We start from the raw sequence: 22,744 nt of genomic DNA on the forward strand, positions 1-22,744 counted from the left end.
TCCCCCAAGATACAAGGGTACTTGTCTCTCCCGACTTCCCCCCCTCAGTGGTCTCCCTGAAGTGAGGTGAAGCTGATCGCCCGACCCTAAAACATCCACACTCACACTTTCTGCTCACTAGTCCAGCAGCCCAGGCTATCCTGAGGCCTGGGCCTGCACAAGTGGGCACCTGGGCATGGGGACATCGTGGATGCCCTGTGGACAAAGACAGGATCCAAGGAGACCTTGATAAATTCAGGTTTCGTTTGAGGTGCTGTCAAGAAGCCAGGTGTCAGGTCTTAGTCAACAGATAGCTGAACTCAAGGACCAGTGTATAGGAGACAAATCAGAGCTCGAGCTCCTGAAACAGATTCAGGCGGCTTGCTCAAGAGAGACCACTGAGAAGGTCAAGGCCAGAGATTATGATGAAATCAGGGCAGGGCTATAGCCCCCAGATCCTGCCCAGAGGGTCAGGACAAATGCTCTGGCCTTCCCTTGGCCCTTAACCGCTGTGAGTTAAGCACCGAGTTTCCTGAAAAAAAATCCACAAAGTCAAGATCAGACTGTCTTCAAGATCATATCCATGCAGCTAACATGGGCCATCCTCCAGAGGCCTGATCTGGAAGACGCGGTGAAGGGGACAGAAGATCTACAGGCTGGAAATGTTTTTCCTTTATTCTCTTAATAATTACTTAAAATCCATAGCATTTGCTTTTTATGCTACTGGCCTTACACTGTTGTTAGGATTAGGCTGCTTAAGTGTGCACCGTCTTATTCAATCCTTACAATAAGTTCGGGGGTGGATGCGATGTCCTCCACCTCATACAGATGCAGGAGAAACAGCTTCTGAGAGGTGGGCGAGTGGCCCGTGAGCATGCGGCTGGCTGGTCAGAGCTGACAGTGCTGACAGCGTCCCACACCCCGCCTCATGACCCCTCCACCCGTCGCAGGGCTTCAGGGAACCCAGCAGAGGATTCGCCACCCAGCCCAAGTTTTGCTGACACCTCGGCCCAGCTCACGAGCTCCCCCTGCAGACACGCCTCCTCAGAGCTGGCCTGCCTGGGTCCCTCCAGTGTCACAGAGAGCAAGCATTAAGCTCACAAGGGGCAGAGAGTCAGGACAGACAGCCGCCCAGGAAGAAAAGTGACTGAGACGCAGCAGCAGGACATAAGCAGACGAGCCATGATGTCTCAAACAGAGTGAACGAGGGACACTGGACGGCAGGACCTCCTCTTCATAAAATCACTCCTCTCAAGGGCAGAAGACAGAGCTTTCTCAGCACACAGCAAATTGTATGTTGCAACTATTTTACTACAATGAAATGACTGAGAAACCTCAAGTGTCTCCCATACCTGAATGTTGGCACAATCACAGAAAACTGATGGGTAAGACCCAAAGTGAGAGCATAAAGGTTTGCTTTCTTGTGCATCAGGGAGTGATTGGGGAAGTGCTCTGAGTAAGGATGGGGGATTTCTGGACACCCCTCAAGTGACCTCGAGAAGAATTCTGTTGAATAAGTTTATCCTTCTTTAATACTTTGAAGAAAAAGACATTGAAGGGAATCTTCCAGCTAAGAAAACAGCAGCTCCACGAGCTACATTTGCAATCGCCAATCTTCCTCACAAGAATTGGCGTGAGTACTGTATATAGCTGGTCCTAGATCTAGGATTCTTCTTTTGTGGGGGGCATATCTCAATCCTGTTGCCGCTGTAATGGGGGGGGGCACCCAGAGTTTGCTCCATATTTCTCTTTCTGCTTGGATCCCAGGCCTGAGCAAGTGGCTAATGCATCCTTCTGTCTGGAATCCCAAGGATTCCCATAGGCTGAGGTTAGAAGGGTGCCATAAGAACATGTTTGCAGGACAGTTTGGGAATCTACAAAGCATGGTCCCTCGATAATCCTAGAGACCTAGAAATACCTCTAGGTAAACCTAGATGTCCCTAGAAACCGTCTCTACCCAACCAAGGTTCCCTCTGAAGGATCAACAACCTTGCCCTGTCCCTACCCTTGACCTTCCTCTCTTCTCTGGCCTTCTGTTTGGTAGTCTTTCCTTCCGGCTTAGGCAAGTGTACCTGGTTCACTATATAAGTTGAGTTCTTGCTAAAGCAGACTCTGAGACAAAGTTGTCAAGACAGAATGTTCATTTGGGATGTGATTTCAGGGTGAACAAGTGAGAACCTGGGAGGGAGAAAAGCCATGGCAATGAGCAACTAGGTCCTGAAGCTAGTGGGACCCCTCTCAGAAACCGTATGGAACTTACCTCAGAACCAACCCACTAGAGATCACGGAGGTTGTATATTTTTTAAAGGTTTCTTTGTGTATATTAACTACCCTCCCTGCTTTCCGAACGAGCTTGACCATGACCCACCAACCTTCCATGTGGTAGAGAAAGCTACCAAATGGTAAAGATAGATACAAGTGTTTGAGGAGGCAGTATGTCTGCTGGGACGTGGTGGGGGAGACTGTCCACTTGACTCAGGTAAGCCTACGTGAAAATAAGGTAGGGGATCCCATGATTATAGAGGAAATGATAGGTCAGAGGTAAATATGAAAAGATAAATCTGGCTTTTACCTCCAAATCCTAAATTTGGATATCAAAGTTGTAGGGTATCCTATCATGATATTTCCCCCAACAATAGATTAGATAAAGATTGTATAGTTTGGAGGCAGGAAGTGAGAGGGAAGGGAGTACATGGACGACACAGAGTTTCCACTAGTGCCCAGCAGTCCTCAGAGAGCTCTGTGGAAGTCGAGCGACAGCAAGTATATTACGTATGTTGTGAGGACAAACTAACTGTCTCATCTCTTCCTCAGCTTTGGATGGGCACCCATCCTATCCATAAACTCATCTGTAGGTCAGAGTACTTATCCAAGACCTTGTGCCCATCCATTTCATCTGGGTGGCTAGTAGGTTTTCAGTAGCCCTGGAGAGGGGAGAGTACTGGCACATCTCCAGTTCCCATGCACTTGGAGTGCAGATTCTCTGCCCACAACCTCCCTGTGTCCCCCTCCTTCCACAGAGGCAGGGACTCGTGCCCTATTTTAGAAGCAGTCTCTATCCATGACGTAGAGTGGGGTTGAAGGGTGAGGGCAGCCCCAGAGTCCTATCTCATCCTGAGAAAAGTAGCCTTCCCTTGTCACCTACCAAGCTCACATGACAAGGAGATGAGTGACTGTCAACGTGTCCAGCTCAGGAAACATTCCGTAGGCTCCTTGCCATAAGGATCGCAGAAACACTGAGAGGGTCCCTGGGGTGAATGCCTAGCAGGGTCTTTTCTCAGGTAGCTCTCAGTGGGCTGTTCCTGAACTGTAAGAGAGTGTGTGGGTTAGGCATAAAAGAGTTCCAGAATCATGGCTATGGAGCAGAGGCACAGGAGGAGTTCTAAAGCCCCAGAACCCAGAAACCCAGCTCTGTATGTAAGTAAGACCCACCTTGTAGCGACAGTAGGTGGCAGCAGCTCGGCCCACCATTGCACAGTTGGGATGAGAATAAATTGAGGTACAAGAGGCAATTTCTTGGTCCTGGCCAGGCTCAGCCCTTGTACTGTAACGAAGAACCATACCTTTGTTCTTCTCCTCCATAAGTTGCCTGGGGCCCCTTTATACCAATTATTTTACTGGGTACTCACCACGACCATGGAAATGGAGGTGTTGCTCCCATTCTTTAGATGTAAATCAGAGGCCCAGGGAGCTAGAATAGGGGCACAGGCACAAGTGAGTTTTTGAACCCAGCCTTTCCAGCAGCTTCTGAGGCCTCCGTTTCCTTACTTGTAAGACTATGAGGATCACTCAACACTCATAGTCATCAACCATTTCGCAAGGTCGTTGGGAGGCTGAAATCCGGTAGGTAATGCCTGTGACCTGTGGGTCCTGGTCCACAGAAGTGCTCAGACACTCTAGCTGTGTTAGTGTCTTCTTCCCCATCTTCCACGCCCTGTACCAAGTTCAGCTGAGGAAGAATATCCCGAGGGCATTCACATCCAGCCCCCATCAGAAGACACAGGTGTGCTCCACAGAGGAGCCCCCCACCCCACCCTCCAGAGAGCCCAGGCTCCAGCCCAAAGAATAAGCACTTGCTGGTGAATTGCAAGGCTTTATTGGAATCTTCCATCCAAGATAGCTGAACATGGCAGGTTGCCAAGACTACTTAGATGAGGCAGATGGCTTCTTGAGGGCTCCTGGCAAGGATGGCTCCATTAACACAAAGGACTTGAGTAGGTGGTTTCCTAAATGGGCACCTGGCTTGCTCAGTCAGTACAGCATGTGAATCTTGACCTCAGGGTTGTGAGTTCGAGCCCCACATTGAGTATAAAGATTATTTAAAAATAAAATCTTTAAAAGACGGGCACCTGCGTAGCATAGTCCATTAAGCATCTGACTCTAGGTTTCAGCTCTGGTTTGATCTCAGGGTTGTGGGGTCGAGGCCTGCACAGAGCCGCACATCGGACTCCGCACTCAGTGTGGAGTCTGCCTGAGTTTCTCTCTCCCTCTCCTCTCTCTCTCCTCTCTTCTCTCTCTCTCTAAAATAATCTTTAAAAAAGAATGTTTAAAAGAAAAGGGCCTGAAACCCGATGAGGCCTTCAAGGGTAGGAGACAGACAGCAGCACGCAAAATATTGGGATGCTTCTGGAAAGGGGCCTGACGCCTTATTTGGAGTGTGGCTCTTGGATCTGAGCAAGTAAAGGTGGATTCTTCTCAATCTTGTGCACGGGAGTACCCAAAGGTATGCCTGAGAAGCTCCCATGGCGCTCGCTCCAATAGAGCAAAAAAGAGGAAGGATTCACTTGTCCCATCTGGAGGGATGGTGCCCTGGGGCAGGACAAAATGCAGTTGCTGAGAAGGTCTTGCCAGTATTCCAGATGAGTCTGTGATCTGCCTAGGAGATGGAGGGGACTGCCGTGAACCTGTAGCAATGAACAGTTCCAAGTTCATTTCCTCCTGCTACACTCACAGGCCCAGGGCTGAAGCAGGGCTCTGTGCCCAACCACTGTGACAACAGTGGAGAGAGGATACATTCTAGTTCTCATCTTGGGACGTCCCAGGTACAGGGAGCAGGGGGCCCTTTGGAGCATGTGTCCTGGCATGTAAGCCACAGAATAACCCCCTGGATTCTACAGAAAGAGGAATAACGAGGGCTTTAGGGAGGCATGGGCAAAGGGTTGGGGATGTTAGGATAAAGTCTGGACAATGGAACTGGCCAGGAATAAGAGTCTGAAGAGGATCTGTTGAGGCTGGAGTGATGAAGGCCAAGGATCAGCATAACATACTGGTGTCCTGGTGACTCGTGGAAGCTGGAGGGTCTCAGGCTAGTGGTCTGGCAGATCTGAGCAGTCAGGACCTTCCCAAGTGGTCAGAGGCCATGCTGAGTGTCTCTTCCTGTCTTTTCTGACACCGCTGGTGTCTGTCCCATCCCTCTACCTCTTCATTCTGCAAGCTTCTTTAACCTCCAAGACTCTCAGGGACGTGCCATGGAGAGCAGCGCCGTGGGTTCCCTCCACCACCACCTTGGGAAGACCAGGTTCCCCAGATTCCCACATACAGCCAGACCCACAAGCACATCAGGCACACGCTCCTTATCTTCTGGGGGTCATTTTCTCCTCAAAGCAGTGCTTCCATTTTCTGGCATTTGTAACGTCATTGAGTTGGCCTGATATATTGTCACTACGTTAGCATTACTGAGCAGGGGTGACAATCAAGATGACACAACCACTCCTCTACCCAGCTAGACAAATGTCAGAGTCTGGGCCCCAAAGACAAGGTGTCAGCCTCTTAAGACATAGTCTCAAAACTCACTCATTCCCTCCTCCTAACATGCTCAGAATCAGCCTGAGAAGGTTTCAGAAAGCCTGGAAAAACCATGTCTCCAGCCACCTGCTCCTGTGGGAGGGGAGAAACAAGGTGACAGAGGCAGCAGCACAAGAACACCAGCCAGCTTCAGGGGGCACGTGGCAGGGGCTCCCCGCACACCACAGGACTCTTTTCTACCAACTGTTAGTCCCACAGTGGGCCCGAAGTCTGTGCCACGGATCTCATTTTCCAAGAGACTTGTACTTGGAACTGCCCAGGACTGCAGAGGGAGACATACATGTTGGGAATACAATAGGTCAAAAATGGCACTGGGTCGGGTTTCTTTCTTCATTTTGAGGGCCCTGCCTAAGGTCAACTGGCATGGTATCCATAAGGGACAGAAGCAAAGGAACCCAACCAGGAAAAGGGCCCAGAAACAGGAAACCACGAAGGACTGACAGGCAAGGCAGAGGACCAGAGTACAGGGTGGCCAAGGGCCCAATCCTGGAGTCTGGCTGCTCTGTTGGCTTTTACACTTTCCAGCTAGCCATGTGGTCGTGGACCAGTCACCCATCTCTCTGAGCAGATTTCCCCATTTAGACCATGAGGACAACACAGCATCCATTCCCCCAGCCTTGTTTGCAGGGCTCAATAATATAATGCATAATGAGTATTATGCGAAGTAAATACTCAGTGGCATTTTATATAATTATTAGAGGAATAAAAGTAAGCAATCCTTGATCTGTAGGCTCTCTCTCTCTTGGAGCATGGTTACCAAATCAGGCTTTTTTTTTTTTTAAAGGTTATATTTATTTATTTGACAGAGATCACAAGTAGGCAGAGAGGCAAGTCGGGAGAAATGGAGGGGAAGCAGGCTCCCTGCTGAGCAGAAAGCCCGATGTGGGGCTCAAACTCAGGACCCTGAGATCATTACCTGAGCTGAAAGCAGAGCCTTAACCCACTGAGCCACCCAGGCGCCCCCAAATCAAGCCTTTTTGCATGATGCCCACATCAGCCTCTCTGGATAGGACCCTGAAGACATTGTTTCCAACTTTATTGACTTCCAGGAAATTGAGGGGTTTTGTAAAGGTCTCATAGCCAGTGAGTATCAAGGGGAGGCTGGAGCACAAGCCCTCTTAATCTTCAGTTCAGGCCCTGCCCTGCTTTCATCATAATCTCTGTCCTTGACCTGCTAAGTGGCCTCCATGAGCCAGTCTCCTGAGCCTATTACAGGAGACGGACTTCTCCCCTACATGCTGGTCCAGAAGTTCTGGTGGCCCAGACTGAGTCCTGCCACCTGGTTTTTCTGATACAACCTCAAATCAGAACTGGATTGATCAATGTCCTGATAGTCTGGGAGTCTTACTCAGTCTTATTCAGTCTTACTCAGCTCGGTGACCCTGAACAGCACTCAGGTGCTCCTTGCATAGAGGTAGGACCCCAGGAGAAGCAGGGGGCACGAGTACCTCATAGTCAATGGTTTCTCCTTCACTCCGCCCAGGAGAGGCTGCTCTGAGTGGAACCTCGAGCAGTTACAGATGCTTAACAGCATCTAAGAGATCTCAGCTGCCAAGAGTAGGAAGTAGAGCCATGGCTCAGTCCGTGAGGACATTCTTAGAGAACCCCAAATGCTACCTGCCTCATCAAGTGAATTTTCTTCTTGTAATAGCTCTTGCCTTGGCCTTTTGCTATTGCTACCTGAATCCCAGAAACCAGATGCTAGGAAGCATCTCAGCTGGGACAAGCAAGGTTATTAGCAAAATCTGTCGCCTGGAAAGTGTAAAATTATCAAGGATGGTATATCCCCAACCAGATGTTCTAACACCCTCTAAGAAAGATATCCTCATCATGACCCCCTGGCTGGCTCCTGTAAGGGCCCACTTAGCCAAGAGGGAGCCATTTTGTTGTTTATGCAGTAAACTTAGATTGACCCTGCCCCTCCCAGAGGAACTTACTTAAAAGCAAGTCCAGGAAACCAGTCCCAGGTAGCAAAGCCCAGATACAAGGGCAGGTCAGGCCAGGTGGAGACATCCAATCAGTGGGGAGCCCATACTGTCTCCCTAGCTACCAAGAGGAGTGGGCCCCGCCTTTTGGGCGCCTATTCTGACCAAGGTGATAGGCTAGTTCAAATATCTACTAGGGTAAATTGAAATTCAATTGGCCACCCATGTGTGACCTAGCATAACTGTGCACTTTTCTTTGTGTGTTGCAATCTCATTGGCCACCTGTGTGTGGCCAGGCTCAACCACATGGCCTTTGCTCTATAAAAGTTAGTCTGTAAGGCAGGGAGAGGTCGCCTCTTTGTAAGAGACGGCCCTGACTGGTCAGTTTGATTCTCGATGCTTGGCCCGAAATAAAGCTTTGCTTGACCTTCGCTTTGTATCAGTCTCGCTCCTTTGATCACAGACCCATTATTGGGGGACCTAACAGCTCCCATCATCTGGGAGGGAACTTTCAACACGGACATCGTGAATGAGCAGTTCCAGCTCCAGACCATGTCCGTTAAATGGACTGTATTTTCTGTGAGGCCCTACACGATCTTCCAGAAGCAGTTCTTGCAGTCCGCCAAGAGGTACTTGGTGGGACACAGGGTGAACGACTGTATCTTTACTGACAAGCCAGAGTATGTTCCTCATCTGAGCCAACAGAAAGGAAAGCAGACCATCATCCTCAAGGCCCCGAGCTTTGCCCGTTGGAGGGTGTCTCCACGCACGGCTCGGAGACCATCAGCAATTTCTCCCAGTGGCGCTTCCAGCGGGAGGTGGCTTACCTCGTGTGCTCGGATGTGGACGTGAGCTTCAGCGACCACATGGGCGTGGAGATCCTCGCCTCCTTGTTCGGGACTCTCCATCTGGCCTACCTTGGGCTCAATCAGACCAACTTCCCCTATGAATGCCACCCTCAGTCACATGCCCATATTCCTGAAGATGAGGGGACTTTTATTCCATAGGGGTCTGATTTTGGGGGGGGGGTCAGTGTCAGAGGTTTACAGGCTGACCAGGGCCTGCCACGAAACCATGACAGTGGACCAAGCCAACCACATCAAGGCCGTGTGGCATGATGAGAGCTGTCTGAACAAATACCTCCTTTCCCACAAGCCCTCCAAGGTCCTCTCCCCCTAGTACGGGTGGCAGAATCCTCAAATGGGTTATTCGGAAGCCCGACAATTGATCTCATCCAAAATCATAAAGCAGAAAAGATTTAAAGCCTTGAAGACAGATTACAGTCTGAGAGCCTAGTGAGCAAAATTTCCCGGAAGGGCTCAGAGACAAGCAATGCTCAGCTCCCTGAGTCTTCCTCCTAAACTAGTTTTAGCATGAAGGGTAGACTCTACTGCCCTTTTCCTGCCTGCCTGAGGCCTAGAAGCACCCCTCTGAACTTAGGCCTAATGCCATCCCCTCCCCTGTCCTCCTGAGACCACCACACACACACATTTAAGCTGGGCTGAATCTTGGATTCAGGTACAAAGTCCCAGAGTGGCCACCACCCTTAGCATCTCACTGTGGGCTCCCACCGCCCTTTCAGATCGTGGAGGTGGTGGTCCCAGCCTGTCCTGACAAAGGATCAGAGACGAGACCTTTCCCAGCTCTGCCAGGCAACAGGGGAGGAAGGGTGCAGACCCAGGAGCCTGCAAGCATGCCAAGAGAGGGGCAGGACAGGGGTGACCCAGGCCCAATGGGAGGGAACACTGGAGGGCACCCGCTGGCTGCAGAAGCTTTGGGAAGGAGCCGCCTGTGTGCGAGGAATCCCTGGACTCAGCAGAAAAGTCAGCGAGGTGCCCTAGCTCCAGAGCCCCCGGTGGCCGGCGCACCCTTCTCCAAGGCTCTGAAGGGCCACCGGCCAGGGGGACAGAGAACCCGCGCTCAAAGGGCTGGCTGGAGGGAAATGCAGCGGAGGGCAACAGGCGAGGGCAAGAGGCGAGGACAACGGTCCCGGTTCGCGGGATTCGCTCGCCTCGAGGCTTACGCACCGGGCTGCAGTTGGTGGCACCCGTTGACGCGCGCGCTCCGTGGGTACCGTCCGGGACAGCGGGGATGGCTCCTGGGAAGCGGGTCGGCCTCCTGCGCGTCTGGCTCCGGACAGCCGCCTGGCGTCTGGGACGTGGGTCTTCCGTTCTCTCCCTCGGGTCCCCGAGGGCAGTACCGGTCGTCCGGAGTACCGGGGCTGCGACCGTCTGAGCTAGGAGCTGACTCAGCGGCAGTGCCTGATACAGCCTGATGCCGGGGAAGGTGGGGGGCGCAGGCCAGGGAACTGGGGGACCCAGGGCTCCAGGGTGGCGGAGGCAAGGGCAGTTCCCCGGGGTGCCGGGCGGGTGCTGGGGGGAGGGCGCGGTGAGGGATCCGGGACAGAGCAGCGGGCGCAAGGGCCGCCAGTCCCGTCCTTCCAACCGCCAAGAAAGACAGCGGTTATGCCAGGCGCCCGCCTCCCCGCGGGGAGCGCAGGGCCTGGGGCCCCGACGTCTGAGAGCCTCTCTGAGGCCGCCCCCTTTGTGGCCACCCTGGGAAGGCCTGAGTCCACCCCAGGAGCAACGCCCCTTGACTGGCTTCCCAGGTAGCGCCCCAAGGCTGAACCCCACATCACCCTTTCCTGGAGTCCAGAGCCTCTTCTCTTTGCTTTACAGGTTTGGCCAAACCATATGGGAGGCCTAGAACTTTCCTCAGCTCACACAGGCAGTAGTGGCCCTGCCAGGGCTTGACCCAAGCTGTCTGATTCTACAGATCAGCCTGGACCCACCAGACCCTGGTGACTCCCCATCACTTACACTCCAGGTGTGTAAGTGGGTTTTTGTTTTTTTTTTTTTTTCTTAAGACCTTAAGGTACTTAGCTAGGGGCACAACTCCTCTAAGTGGGCCTTGACCTTCGGGGGCCTCAGGCTATGTGAGGATGTGGGCAGGGACCACAGCTGTCAGCAAATCTCAATGGCAGAGCTCTCTTGTGATTGCCTCTTGCAGCAAACCACAGGGCTGGCTGGAAGCTGTCTTCCCCAAGGGCCGGGATGGGGGAGGACCATCAGGTGGGCACAGGATCCCCTGCCCTAAAAACTCTCATGCCCCAAGGGCACCAACTTTTCGCAGAATAACCCCATAGATGAGGTTTCAGAGACCTGGTCAAAAAGGACAATTGACCAGTATTAACTTCTCTAGGGCACAAACATATATGCATCTCCATATATGAAATCTTTCTAAAATTCTCTGCCTGTTTTTGTAAGATGAGAGAGCGAAGAACCAGGCCTTGAATTTCTCATTCTTTTCCCTCTACAGAGAGTAACAGTGGTCAGCATAGCACCGCCAGGCATTTCTTGTCTCGGGAAGACTTGGCAGCCGACTACACAGCTGTCTGTGAATGATCTCCCAGGTCCAAGGACAGGAGACACACACCAGGTGGGTGCAGGATCTAGCCTGGCTTAAGAGCTTTACCCAAGGGCACCCATAACCCTTATAATAATTCCACGGCCCATCGTTCATCTGTACATATATTGTACATATGCATTACATGCATGTTGGTGTTTGGTAGCACACAGAAAAAGCAGTTGCCTTTTGTATGTCGACCTTGACACAGGAAACTGGCTCACTTCATTTCTTTCTTCTTGGAGCTTCTTCGTAAACATGTAGATTGGGTTTTCTACATGCACAATCACATTCTCGATGAGAAAGGCACTTTTGCTTCTTTTTAAACATGTAGGTCTTTGAGTAGTTCCCTTTACCTTGGACAGAAGCTCCAAAATTCAGGAACATATTGAGTGGAGACAAGTGGAGACAAAGCTCATCCTTTCCCAGTTTCTGATCAGAGGGTAAACACATTCATTGTGCCTTTAATTGGAGTTTTTTGGTAGATGGGCTTTATCACACAAGTGAAACTCTCCCATTCCTACCTTGCTGAGCCTTTTCCTCTAAAAGGGAAGTCAATTTTGTCAATTGCTTTCCCCACAACCATTGAGAGGATCCTATGACTTTCCCCCCTTAGTCTCTTAATCTGATGATCATACATTAATGCATTATTAATCACTCAAAGCAACCTTACATTCTTGAGAAAAAGCCCACTTAATCATGCTAGATCATGCTTGTATATTTGGGAGGATTTGACTTCTGAGAAGGTTATCAAAGATTTCCAGGGCCATCAGAGGCATTCTCCTGTCCTTTTGTTTCTGGTGAGTTTGGGGCTGAGGGTAACTAACACTGGGTTCCTAGAGTGGGTTAGCAAGAGTTGCCTCCTTGTCTATTTTCTGAAAGAATTTGGGTAGTACTGTTAAATTATATCATTAGAGGTTTTCTAGAGTTCATCAGGGAAAAACACAAAACATTTGGAGGCAGAAATGTCATCCTTGCAAGGGGCTTGTGGTCCTTTGTTACCATTTTCCTGTCTTCCAGTTGGGTTGTCATACCTCCTCCGATGTTCATAAAATTTGAATTCATTTTTTATTTCGCCTTCAGTCACAGTAGGGGTTTGTGAGTTTCATCAATCTTTTAAAAATTCCTCTCTCGGGTGCCTGGGTGGCTCAGTGAGTTAAAGCCTCTGCCTTTGGCTCAGGTCATGATGCCAGGGTCCTGGGATCGAGCCCCACATCAGGCTCTCTGCTCAGCAGGGAGCCTGCTTCCCTTCTCTCTCTGCCTGCCTCTCTGCCTACTTGTGATCTCTGTCTGTCAAATAAATAAATAAAATCTTTAAAGAAAATTCCTCTCTCAGCTTAGTTTTCAGCACTGTGTAATTTCAGTTTCTTATTTTGGATCTTATTTAAACCAATGGCTCTTGTCTAAGGATGGAAACTTGAACCACTATTTTTAATTCTTTCTTATTTTTTTCATATAAACACATGAAACTACAAAGTTTCCTGACACACTTTGCCTTAGCTGTATCTCACAAATTTTTACCTTCTCATTTTAATTATCATTTACTTTATTGTCCCATTTTTTTCTTATTCCCCTTTGACTCACTGGTTCTGAAAGAATATGTTTTGCTTTATATCTGGGTATTTGAGGATGCTCTACTCATCTTATTATTGATGCTACTTTAATCCTATTGTGGTCAGAGAGAATATTCTTCGTGGTGGGCACTGGGTCATGACTGCTCTTCCTTCCCTGCCTTTTCACGTGATATTTCCCTGACCTGAAAGTAGTCCTTTACTACCAGGCCACTTGGTTCTTCTAGAATGTAAAGTTCCATCCGTCCCACCCTTGGTTTTACGTCCTTCCTACCAGCTTCAAAATCCCCACCAGTCTCCCCTCCTCAGTAATATTTGGTTTATTCGTCAGACTCTCTCGATATCGTAAATTCCTGTGCAGCAAGAGACGCCTTTAAACGCTGCATCACGAGGGTGTGCCGCGATGTCAAGCCTAGGGTCAGCCCCAAATAAATGTTTGATGAAAGAACAGGTAAGAAGCTGAGGGAAAGGCTGGCCTTTTTGCTGTCCCCCAGCTTAAGGTGGTTTTATGGGCTGCAAAATGAGTTAGAAATGATTCTGTTTTTAGCAGTAAAGTCTAGTGGAGACACGGCCTGACTCCAAGGCCAGCCAAGCTTGAGTGACGTTCTAACTCTTGCATTTGACATATCAGAGGGTTCGACAGGAGGAAGACTTGCTTTTCAAAATAGAACGTACCCAGCTGTTGACTGCATTAATGTACAATCACCATATTAAGAGACTGGGGGAGAAAGCCATAGGATCCTCTCTGGGTTGCGGGAAAAGCAATTGACAAAATTGCTCCCCTTTCAGAGGAAAATGCTCAGTCAGATGCTTTAAGGCAGCATGAGAACAGTATCTATATATTGATCCTTGACTGAAATTTTTCAAAAATTATAAAAGAGACTTGAGTTTTTCCTTTTCCCTACCAAGCCAGTCCTCCCTGGGTGGCGTGTGAATGTGTGTGGATGCTTGGCCTAGTCCAAATGAACGAGGGCACTGAGCTACTTTCCACAGACTACAGTGGTAGAGCGTGGTTGGCTTACAAGTTGGTGTGGCCTCCACGGAAGCCGGGCATCCGGGGAGAAACTCAGAAGGAAGAGGCGAGGGAGAGCCATGCCCTGTGTCCGCCCCCGCACCTTGCTTCCCTCCGGGCTGCTGCCCCTGACCACAGCAGACTGCACAAGTCAGCTCCTGCTGCCTTAGCGGTACTGCCTCAGCAGCCTACTTCCTGGGCCACGGAAGCTTTGCACAGTGACGTTGGGCTGAACACATTGCCACTTGTACAGGTCAATTCTGCTTCCCTTATCAAGCTGAAGAAGCCAAACACATGAGCAGAGGCCTGATTAACAAGAACAACGTATGTCTGGGGCACCTGGGTGGCTCAGTGGTTTAAAGCCTCTGCCTTCGGCTCAGGTCATGATCCCAGGGTCCGGGGATCGAGCCCCGCATAGGGTTCTCTGCTCAGCAGGGAGCCTGCTTCCTTCCTCTCTCTCTCTCTCTCTGCCTCTCTGCCTCCCTGTGATTTCTGTCTGTCAAAATAAATAAAATCTTTAAAAAAAAAAAAGAAGAAGAAGAAGAAGAACGTATGTCCGTGTATGTTCTGTCTGGGAACAGAACGTCAGGGCCCACTGAAGCCAATTGGGGGGAGGCCCAGAGCAGCTGCAGGCAGCAGTGGGTGTCCTGCAGGTTTTAAGATTAGAGGAAAACTGGCCTAGAGCTGGAGCCTTCCAGGCCAAGAGTGGAAAGCAGAGTGTTGCACGCTTGGTATTTACGGATCTCGCCTTCTCTCCACAGTGCACCTTTCCAAGCCAGTGTGACCTCCGACCAGTGCCATCGGACCCACAGGCATGGAAACATGCACAAACACCCCGAGCTGTTGGGCCTCTGGCTGGCTCTAAGAAAACAGAAAACAGCTTAAGTTTCTTTGATGGAACTAGATGCACCTGAGCCTGTGTCCAGGAGAGCAAACCCGGGAGTGAGGGCCCGTGGCTGCCGCCATGTGCAGAGGAGTCTTTTGATTCCTAGTTGCCGAGATCCTGGTTCTTGCAGGAGAAGATGACCCGCGGGTTGGTGGTCCAACCCTCGTGTCCACAAGGAGTCCCCGGACAGATGACAAGGCTGCTGCAAGGCAAGGCTGCTCCTTGCTGGACCCGCTGAAGAGGCAGCTGTGATCTGGTCGACGGGAGGTGAATGAGGCCCCAAGCTCAGGTATTTTCTCAGTCGTGTGCGCTCCTACAACGTCAACGGGGACATCCCGGCAGGGAAGGCCCAAGTGGACTGAATGAAGGCCAGGCCCCAGGTGTCTTCCTAAAAGTGACGTTGTCCCATCTGACTGCAGCCACGTGCCCTGGCCATGAGCCTTCCCAGCCGCTGCAAATGCTGACGGAACGAGGAAGTGTGCCCAACCACAGCTCACGTGCTGTCGCCTCCCACAGCGCTCCCTGTCCCCTGTCCGCACGGACGCCAAGTGCCCAGAATGTGTTCAGGGACAGTCTTTTCTCCAGCCACACCCGTGGTGCCAGCCCCTCTGACGGCAACAGAGGTGCCCTGGCCCGGTGGCCCAGAGGCATCTGGCAGAAGCACAAAAAACAGTATCCTCAGGCCAGGCTTTCTTCTCTTTGGTGGTAGCTTTTCTACCCGGAATAGTTTGGCTCTGGCCAGACAGGTCCCCAGCAGACATAGAAAGGGAACGCAGCTTCTCCACGCCAGTTCTCGTCCTGGACCCTCTCACTGGAACTCTCCCTGTGCCCTGGACAAGTGGAGCGCGGGGGCCGGACTGCACGTGGGAGGAGATGGAGCTCCGAGCACAGGTGTGGTGTGGCCGCTCTCACTGTGGCTGAGGGCTTTGGCCGATGGCTTGCAGGTGCCGGGACGGGAGGACCAGCCCAAGTGTCTTCTGTCGTGTCTGTTGTCAGCGATGGTATCTCTGCTGGAGGGACCAGTGTGCTTGGCCTGGGGATTCTGGCTGGTGTGACTTTGGGCAGGAAGGACTGTGTCTCCCAGGGGAGGTTCTCTGTCTCCAGGTGGGATGGAGGCTCTGCAGGCTGGCAGGACTCTGGGTTCAGGTCTCAGACTCCCCCGGCATGAGCTTAGGTCCGGAGTGTCCCCCTAGGCCCTGCACTAAGGCAGAGTGCTTCAGTCCTGGAGCTGGGGCCTGGGGGGACACCCTGGCCCTAGAATAGTCTTTAGCCAAAGGACCCACAGATGCCTTGAAAGGAAATGGTCTGGAGTCGCCTTAGAAAGCTGAGCCTTGCCGAGTGCCGGGCATCCCAATGATGGCCCCACATCAGCAGATGAGGCTGGCTGCCAAGATGCCAAAGGTGGGACGCAGAGGTTCAGACTGCTGCTTGTGTTGCGAGGCCAGGTTTCCCAAGGGGTGAGAGGTAGCAAAGCAGCCGGGTGCAAGGGTTCATCCGGAGGAGCCTGGGAAGGGGCCTGGCAGCCATATCAATTTCATCAGAGTCAAAGGCAGGCCTGGATGTTCAGTTGGCTGTTGTTCTGCCAGTTGGAGAGTCGGCTACTGCAACAATAGGGACGGACCAGCTAGTAAAGTTGGGGGCACTGGGGAGGGTGACTCTGCTCCTGCCCATCAGGGACCCCACATGTGATGGAAGTGTGGCTCCCGGGCTCAGGCAGAGTTTCAGAGTTGGGGTCGGGCTCCTGATTATACGGCAGCTGGACTGGTGGAGACTGGACAGGTTCCACCCTGGCGGGTCCCGGTTAATGAGGAGGTAACAACAGTGGATCCTTAGGGAAAGCAGAAGGCAAAAGCCTGGGAATGGGGAGCTGAGCCCACGTGGTGACACCCAGTTCCAGAACACGCGGGGAGGTCACCTGTACGGAGGTGCTGACTGCCCCGGGGGAAGAGATGGGGAAGCAGGGATGGTTGGGTCAGTGAAAAGTGAGGCACTGGTGGAAGTGGAGGAGGGACTCGGGTCTGGATGAATGGGTGAATGGCCCCGGGCTTGGGGAAAGGAGCTGGTCAGGAAGGGAAGCTTGCTTTACGTTGCCCATGAAGAGCTGTGTTTGCCTCTGATCCCAGGAACCCGGTATGTTGTTTGGATGTGCCCCGACTGCCTACTCCTCCACGGAAAACTGCGCTGTGGAGCCCGATGCTTGTGACTCATCACTGGAATGTGTGACAGGAAAGGACTGTCCAGTAAAGAGGCGGAAGCAAGGGCAGCAGAGGGCAAAGAGTGGGGCCCTTGGCCCTTCTCCAGTCCCTATGGGATTTCTGCCCCTGGTTTTAGGGCTTGGGGACTGTCCTTCCTCCTCCTCCCCATCCCACCAACACCCTCTACTGCCCCCCCCACACTCCCCCTGCATGTGGGCACACACGGGACTGCTGGTGCTTGTTGCCAGCAGCAGGGGCACCGCTGGGGCTCTGGGTCTGAGATCTCCTCTGCATCTGGCCTGGGGCTGTAGGTGACGCACTCTGTGCCTCTTAGTTCCACTAGCCATTGTTCCTGGGGTCAGAGGAAGCAGAGCCTGCTCAGAGCCAGGCTCTGGAGCACCCCACATCTGGATGGTCTGGGGGCCTGGCTCACTCTATGTCAGTGCGGGAGAAACGCCACGGGAACTGTTGATGTTGGGCTCTGTTTCTGACGGGAAAAGGTGCACCCAGAGTCAGGGAATGGCTTCACTGGATGTGCGATAAGGGGGATAAGGAGTGCCCCAGCCACACAGGGAGTGATTTTTCCCGGCCTCTTCCCTTCAGGCGGCCGCCACAGGCAACACCCATTTCCCCTCACATCCTACCTTTCCTCCGTGATGGTGGGTCTGGTTTCTGGAACATCTGCTTACAAGGGAAGCTGTCTGTGGTCTGTTCTAGTCCTGGAGCAAGACAAGGACAGCCTTGTTGCAGTCCTGGAAAAGTGTGAGTCTTAAGCATCGCCACGTGGGCTGTAACGCTTTTGCAGTGGGGGCCATTGGGGTGCCCTAGCCTGCCCAGGTGCTGTACCCCACCACATCCCTCCAGGCAGCTGGCTTCTCTTCACTTCCTTTTACACATCTGACAAGTGACAAACAGCACGAACCCTCGGGTTCTTCAGGAGGTCCTATGTGGGAGTGAAGGTGGGGGCTGAAGCTGGTCTGTCTGATTGCAGAGCTCATGCATGCACCCCCCGACTGGAGCCCCCTCATCAAGCAGGCATCATGGATGACCATTTCTCCAGTCCCGATGCCCAGTTCCCCAGATCCTGTGAGGATCCCATGGCGCCCACTAGGTCTGAGTTGGCTGCTCTCCTAAGGCCCACACAGGCCACCCTGGGCTCCAGGCTGCTCAGAAGGTGGAAGACAGAGGCAGTAGTCGCCCCGCATCATCCCCTGTCGCATGTGTTGTAGCCTGGGGCCAACCACACAGCTGCTCGTGGGAACTCTTCTCCCAGATGCAAGGACACGAGAGGAGCTGCAGCTGGGGGCAGAATCTGCTCAGCTGTCACGGCCTCAGGTCCCAAGGCACAACCTCTCCTGGTCACTTAACCCTGCTCTGCCTTCGGGAGAAGGAAATTCCCTCCAATTCCTACTTTACCAGAGACCTTTTGGAAAGCTATGGTCAACTTCATCAATTACTTCCCCTACAGCTTTGAGAATGCAGATGGCTTTTCTCCTTTAGTCTCTTACTATGGTCAGTTGCACTGACTGCTTTTACATAGGAAACCAACCTTGTAGTTTCTGCTGCAAGTTTCTGCTTCCACTTGGTCATTCTAGAGGATCTTTTTAAATTTGGTTAGGATTGATTTTCTAGCATGTTCAAGTTGCCATATCTGTGTTTGTGAGGTATAGTAATCCGTACATTTATTATTATGTTTTGGTGGGAAGGTCGTGTTAACCTCATAGAATGGATTCGGAGAAAGTGCCTCTATTTTCTGAGACTTTGTATAACACTGGTGAAATATCTGCTCTGTGTGATGAAATTCACCAGGAGAAATCTTTGAACCTACAATTTTATTCCTAAAAAGGTGTTTATAATCACCTTATCCTTTGAATGTCTTCTAATCTGTAGAAGTGTCCCCCCTTTTCCCGGATATTGATAATTTGAAATTTCACTTTTTATTTCGTGATTAGTCTTAGTAGACATTTATCAATTGTATCAGTCTTCTACAAATCTAACTTTTGCTTTGTTAATTTTCTGTGCTATTTTCTTTTCCATATCTGTATTTGTTATCTATTTCTATTTTGTAATTAATGTGCTTTCACTTCTCTGCTTTTAGGATGGAAACTTAAATTCCTGTTTTTAGATCTTTCTTATTTTTTAATATAAACACTTAAAGATGCAACATTCTTTTACACACTGCTTTAGCCACATTCTATTTGATTTATAACCACTGGGTGGCTCAGTCTATTAAGCATCTGCCTTCAGCTCAGGTCATGATCCTGGGGTCCTGGGATCAAGCCCAGAGTCAGATTTGGAATCCCTACTCAGTGAGGAGGGTGCTTCTCCCTCTGCCTGCCGCTCCCCCTGCTTGTGCTCTCTCTCTCAGTCAAGTAAATGAATAAAATCTTTTAAAAATTTTTTATTTGTTCTGTTTATCATTCAGTTTAAATTATTTCTAACTTTTTATTTTTCCTTCTTTTACCCATTGGTTATGTGAACATATGTTTTCCTTTATTTCTAAATATTTGCAGATTTTCTAGATATTTTAGTTATTGGTTTCTGCTTTAATCCTGTCATGTTCAGAGAAAAGGCTATGTATGATGCTCAACTTTGGAAATTTGTCAAGACATTGTTTTTGACCCAATAAATGCCTAAGTCATGAACACTCCAGGTTCACTTGAAAAAGAAGTATGTTCGACCCAGCAGTTGCACTACAAGGTATTTATCCAAAGGACATAAACATAGTGATCTGAAGCGGCACATGCAACCAACCCAATGTTTACAGCAATGTCCACAGTAGCCCTACTATGGATACTATGTCCATACTATGGACATACAGATGTCCATCGACAGAGGAATGGATAAAGAAGAGGTGGTATATATACACGATGGAATAATATCCAGCCATCAAAAAGAAATCTTGCTATTTGCAGTGATGTGGATGGACCTAGAGGGTATTACGCTAAGCGAAATAAGTCAGAGAAAGACAAGTACTATGTGATTTCACCCCTATGAGAAATTAAAGAACTAAAACACATGAACATAGAGGGAAGAGAAGGAAAACTAAAATAAGATAAAAACAAAGAGGGGGTGCCTGGGTGGGTCAGTAGGTTAAGCCTCTGCCTTCAGCTCAGGTCATGATCTCAGGGTCCTGGGATCGAGCCCCACATCGGGCTCTCTGCTCAGCAGGGAGCCTGTTTCCCCCTCTCTCTCTGCCTTCCTCTCTGCCTACTTGTGATCTCTCTATCAAATAAATAAAAATCTTTTAAAAGAAAAGAAAAAAGAAAAATCTGCTCCAGAACCCATACATAGGCATAGATACTTGGATATAAATAAACTGACTGGTAAAAGAGAACATGGTGGACTGAAATTTGGAACCCATTACTGGGTGTGACTCCCATGAATATGTGGTTTAGGAGACTTTATGTATGTAAGCAAAGTTACTAACCAGTTGATCTTCAAATGGGATAATCCTGGACTATTTGGGTGGATCTAGTCTAATCGCAGGAGCCCTTAGATGTAGATTAGTTTCTTTGGCTGGTTTGTAAAAAGGAAGGGGAAGCACTAAACCCACTGTCACTGGGTCAAAAGTCAAGGAGGACACATGGAAATCGTAAGCAGGAAATGAATTCTGAAAAAACACAAAACCAAAACAGATTATGAAAGAGGGCCCAGGGCCCCAGATGACAACTGTAACCCAGGCCTATACCTTGAGTTTGTCCCTGAGGATTTTTTATTCAGAACACCCAGCAGAGCCCTCGAACTTCTGATCTGAAGTTCAAGTGTTAACAGAACCTGGCAGCACTCGGAGACTTTAGAGGATTGGAGGTTTATTTAACACCAGCGGGATAAGAGGAGAGTGATCTCCCAAGGTCTGAGCCCTGAGCACAATCAGGGAGGGTAACTTATACCCTTCTACTTCCACATACTTGGTACTTTTGGCGCGTGTGGGGAAAGGAGATAGGGAAAAAGAACCTGGAAGGGCTTTGAGAAGGGGACGGGAATTCCCTTGCTGGTTTGGTCTGCCATCTTAGAGTACAGTTTCCCCCCTATCACAAGGGCTCAGGGACTTCAAGATGATAAATCAGTTATGGTTTTCAACCCGTGATATTGTTTTCAACCAGTGATTTTATTTTTTAGAGCACTGATAGAAAACAAATACAGGGACAGACATGCAAGAAGAGGAAAGAATTGAGACAGAAAAATGTCTGATACGGGGTGGGATCAAAGTGGATAAGGAAACTGCTTCACTTTCTGTGGCTTTAACTATATACATTAGGCGGAATCACGTTAAGTAAGGTATCATTTATACATGATGCCTCATTATAATATCACTCAGTTGTGAACTGGGCAGGCTACAACATCGACAGGTAGCCAATAATCTATACCATAGCCAGCATCCTGGCATTAAAACGTTTTTCTTTCAGCCCATATATTTTTGGTTAGTGTATGGGTTTGCTGCAGACTTCTGCACCTATCACTCAACGGTGGGACTCCAGGTGTTTCTAGTACATGGGACTTTCAGGGCTAAAACCAAGACAATCTGGTTAAACTAACGAGGGAGGCCTCTGCAGGGTGTTGGCTTGTGCTTTGTCTTCAGCTGGACTTCTGCTCCCTCATCAGATGGGACCAAGAACTTGCATTTTTAACAAATTCTCAGGTGATCCTAAAGTTCTACATGAGTACTTAGATGACGGTGATGATGACATGAAAAAGTTTCATACCGTTCTGGCCATGGAGTTATTAGATTTTCACAGACATACACAACAGATAAGTTTATTACCTATAAAGCATGACCATTCTTAACTATTCACTAAGTGGAATTGGATCAGCATAAAGGTCTTCAACCTCATCATATTCATGTTGAGTGGGAGGAGGAGAGGAGAAGAGGAGGGGGAAGGTCTTGCTGGCCCAGGGGCAGCAGACATGGAAGAGGTGGAAGGGGAGGCAGGAGAGGCAGGCACACTTGATGTAACTTTGTGGAACTACATCATAATTTTTGTATGACTTTTTTGGTTTCTCATTTCTCTGAAAATGTTTCTATACTGCACCAATCCTTCTTCCCATTTGCTTTAGTTTCAGTGTCCATATCATAGAAGAGTCCCTGTTATAAAGGAAGTCAAAAGCAGTCTTGAATAATGCTTCTGCCTGATTTGAGTGTATTATGTAAAAATTTTAAATACTATTAAGGAGGCTCCTTGTTGAGTCAAAGCATTATATATTTTGACAAATGTCCCCAATGCCTCTGCAAACAAGTATCAGACTTTCTGTATCAGAGGAGTGTATTCCAGATCCTTGGATGACATTGCCAATGATACTAACATAAAATAATAATCATAATCATAATGACGGTCCTAGCTCTTCTGTACTTACCATTATGTTCCAGCTCTGCTACTAAGCTCTTTTTAGTCATCTCCCACAAAAGAGGTGGTTTTAACTCATCTATTCACTGGATTTTAAAGAGGCTGGTCCTCACCTGTTTTGGAGCATTAAAATCCTCTGGAGGGTTTATTAAAGCAAAGACTTGGGGCCCTAGCCCAGAGTTCCTGATCCAGTAGGAGTGAAGTGAGGCCTGTACTTGTAACAAATTCCCAGGCCATGCTGTACTGGTCCGCAGGTTGGAATCTGCTGAATAGGGAACTTTAAAAATCACTACATTCAAGAATTATCTGCATTTTTCATTGCGAATACTGACTCGGAAAGGAGAAGTGAGTTATCCCACTCCCCTACACACGGAGGAAGGTCAAGGTATATGCGCCACCTGTTTGAGGTGAAGGAGGTGATTGAAAGGCCACTGAAATCTGTGAGCTTCTCCTTGGAACTCTTCAGAGCCACACACCCCTGCCTTTGGAACTTCAACACCAGGTGTCTCAGAAAACAGAACGTGGGCTGCCTAGATGCAGTCAGAAACTACATTACCCAGAAAGCATCCGACGTCGGTAGACGCTCAGCCAATGACAGAGAGCGGAGAGGGGTATTTCCGC

General features: G+C 49.7%; 1 long non-coding RNA gene and 1 pseudogene across 1 annotated transcript; both read left to right on the plus strand.

The window, feature by feature from the left end:
- Positions 1-7,542: 7,542 nt before the first annotated feature.
- LOC116579234 lies at positions 7,543-8,888 on the plus strand (annotated as a pseudogene).
- Positions 8,889-9,765: 877 nt separating this feature from the next.
- Positions 9,766-15,249, plus strand: LOC116579237. The gene is made up of 4 exons (XR_004281184.1): positions 9,766-9,995; positions 10,388-10,539; positions 11,028-11,147; positions 14,459-15,249. It is a non-coding gene; the product is annotated as an uncharacterized LOC116579237 (long non-coding RNA).
- Positions 15,250-22,744: the final 7,495 nt, after the last annotated feature.

The sequence above is a fragment of the Mustela erminea genome, chromosome 19 (genome assembly GCF_009829155.1).
Source record: "Mustela erminea isolate mMusErm1 chromosome 19, mMusErm1.Pri, whole genome shotgun sequence".
Classification (NCBI taxonomy): domain Eukaryota; kingdom Metazoa; phylum Chordata; class Mammalia; order Carnivora; family Mustelidae; genus Mustela; species Mustela erminea.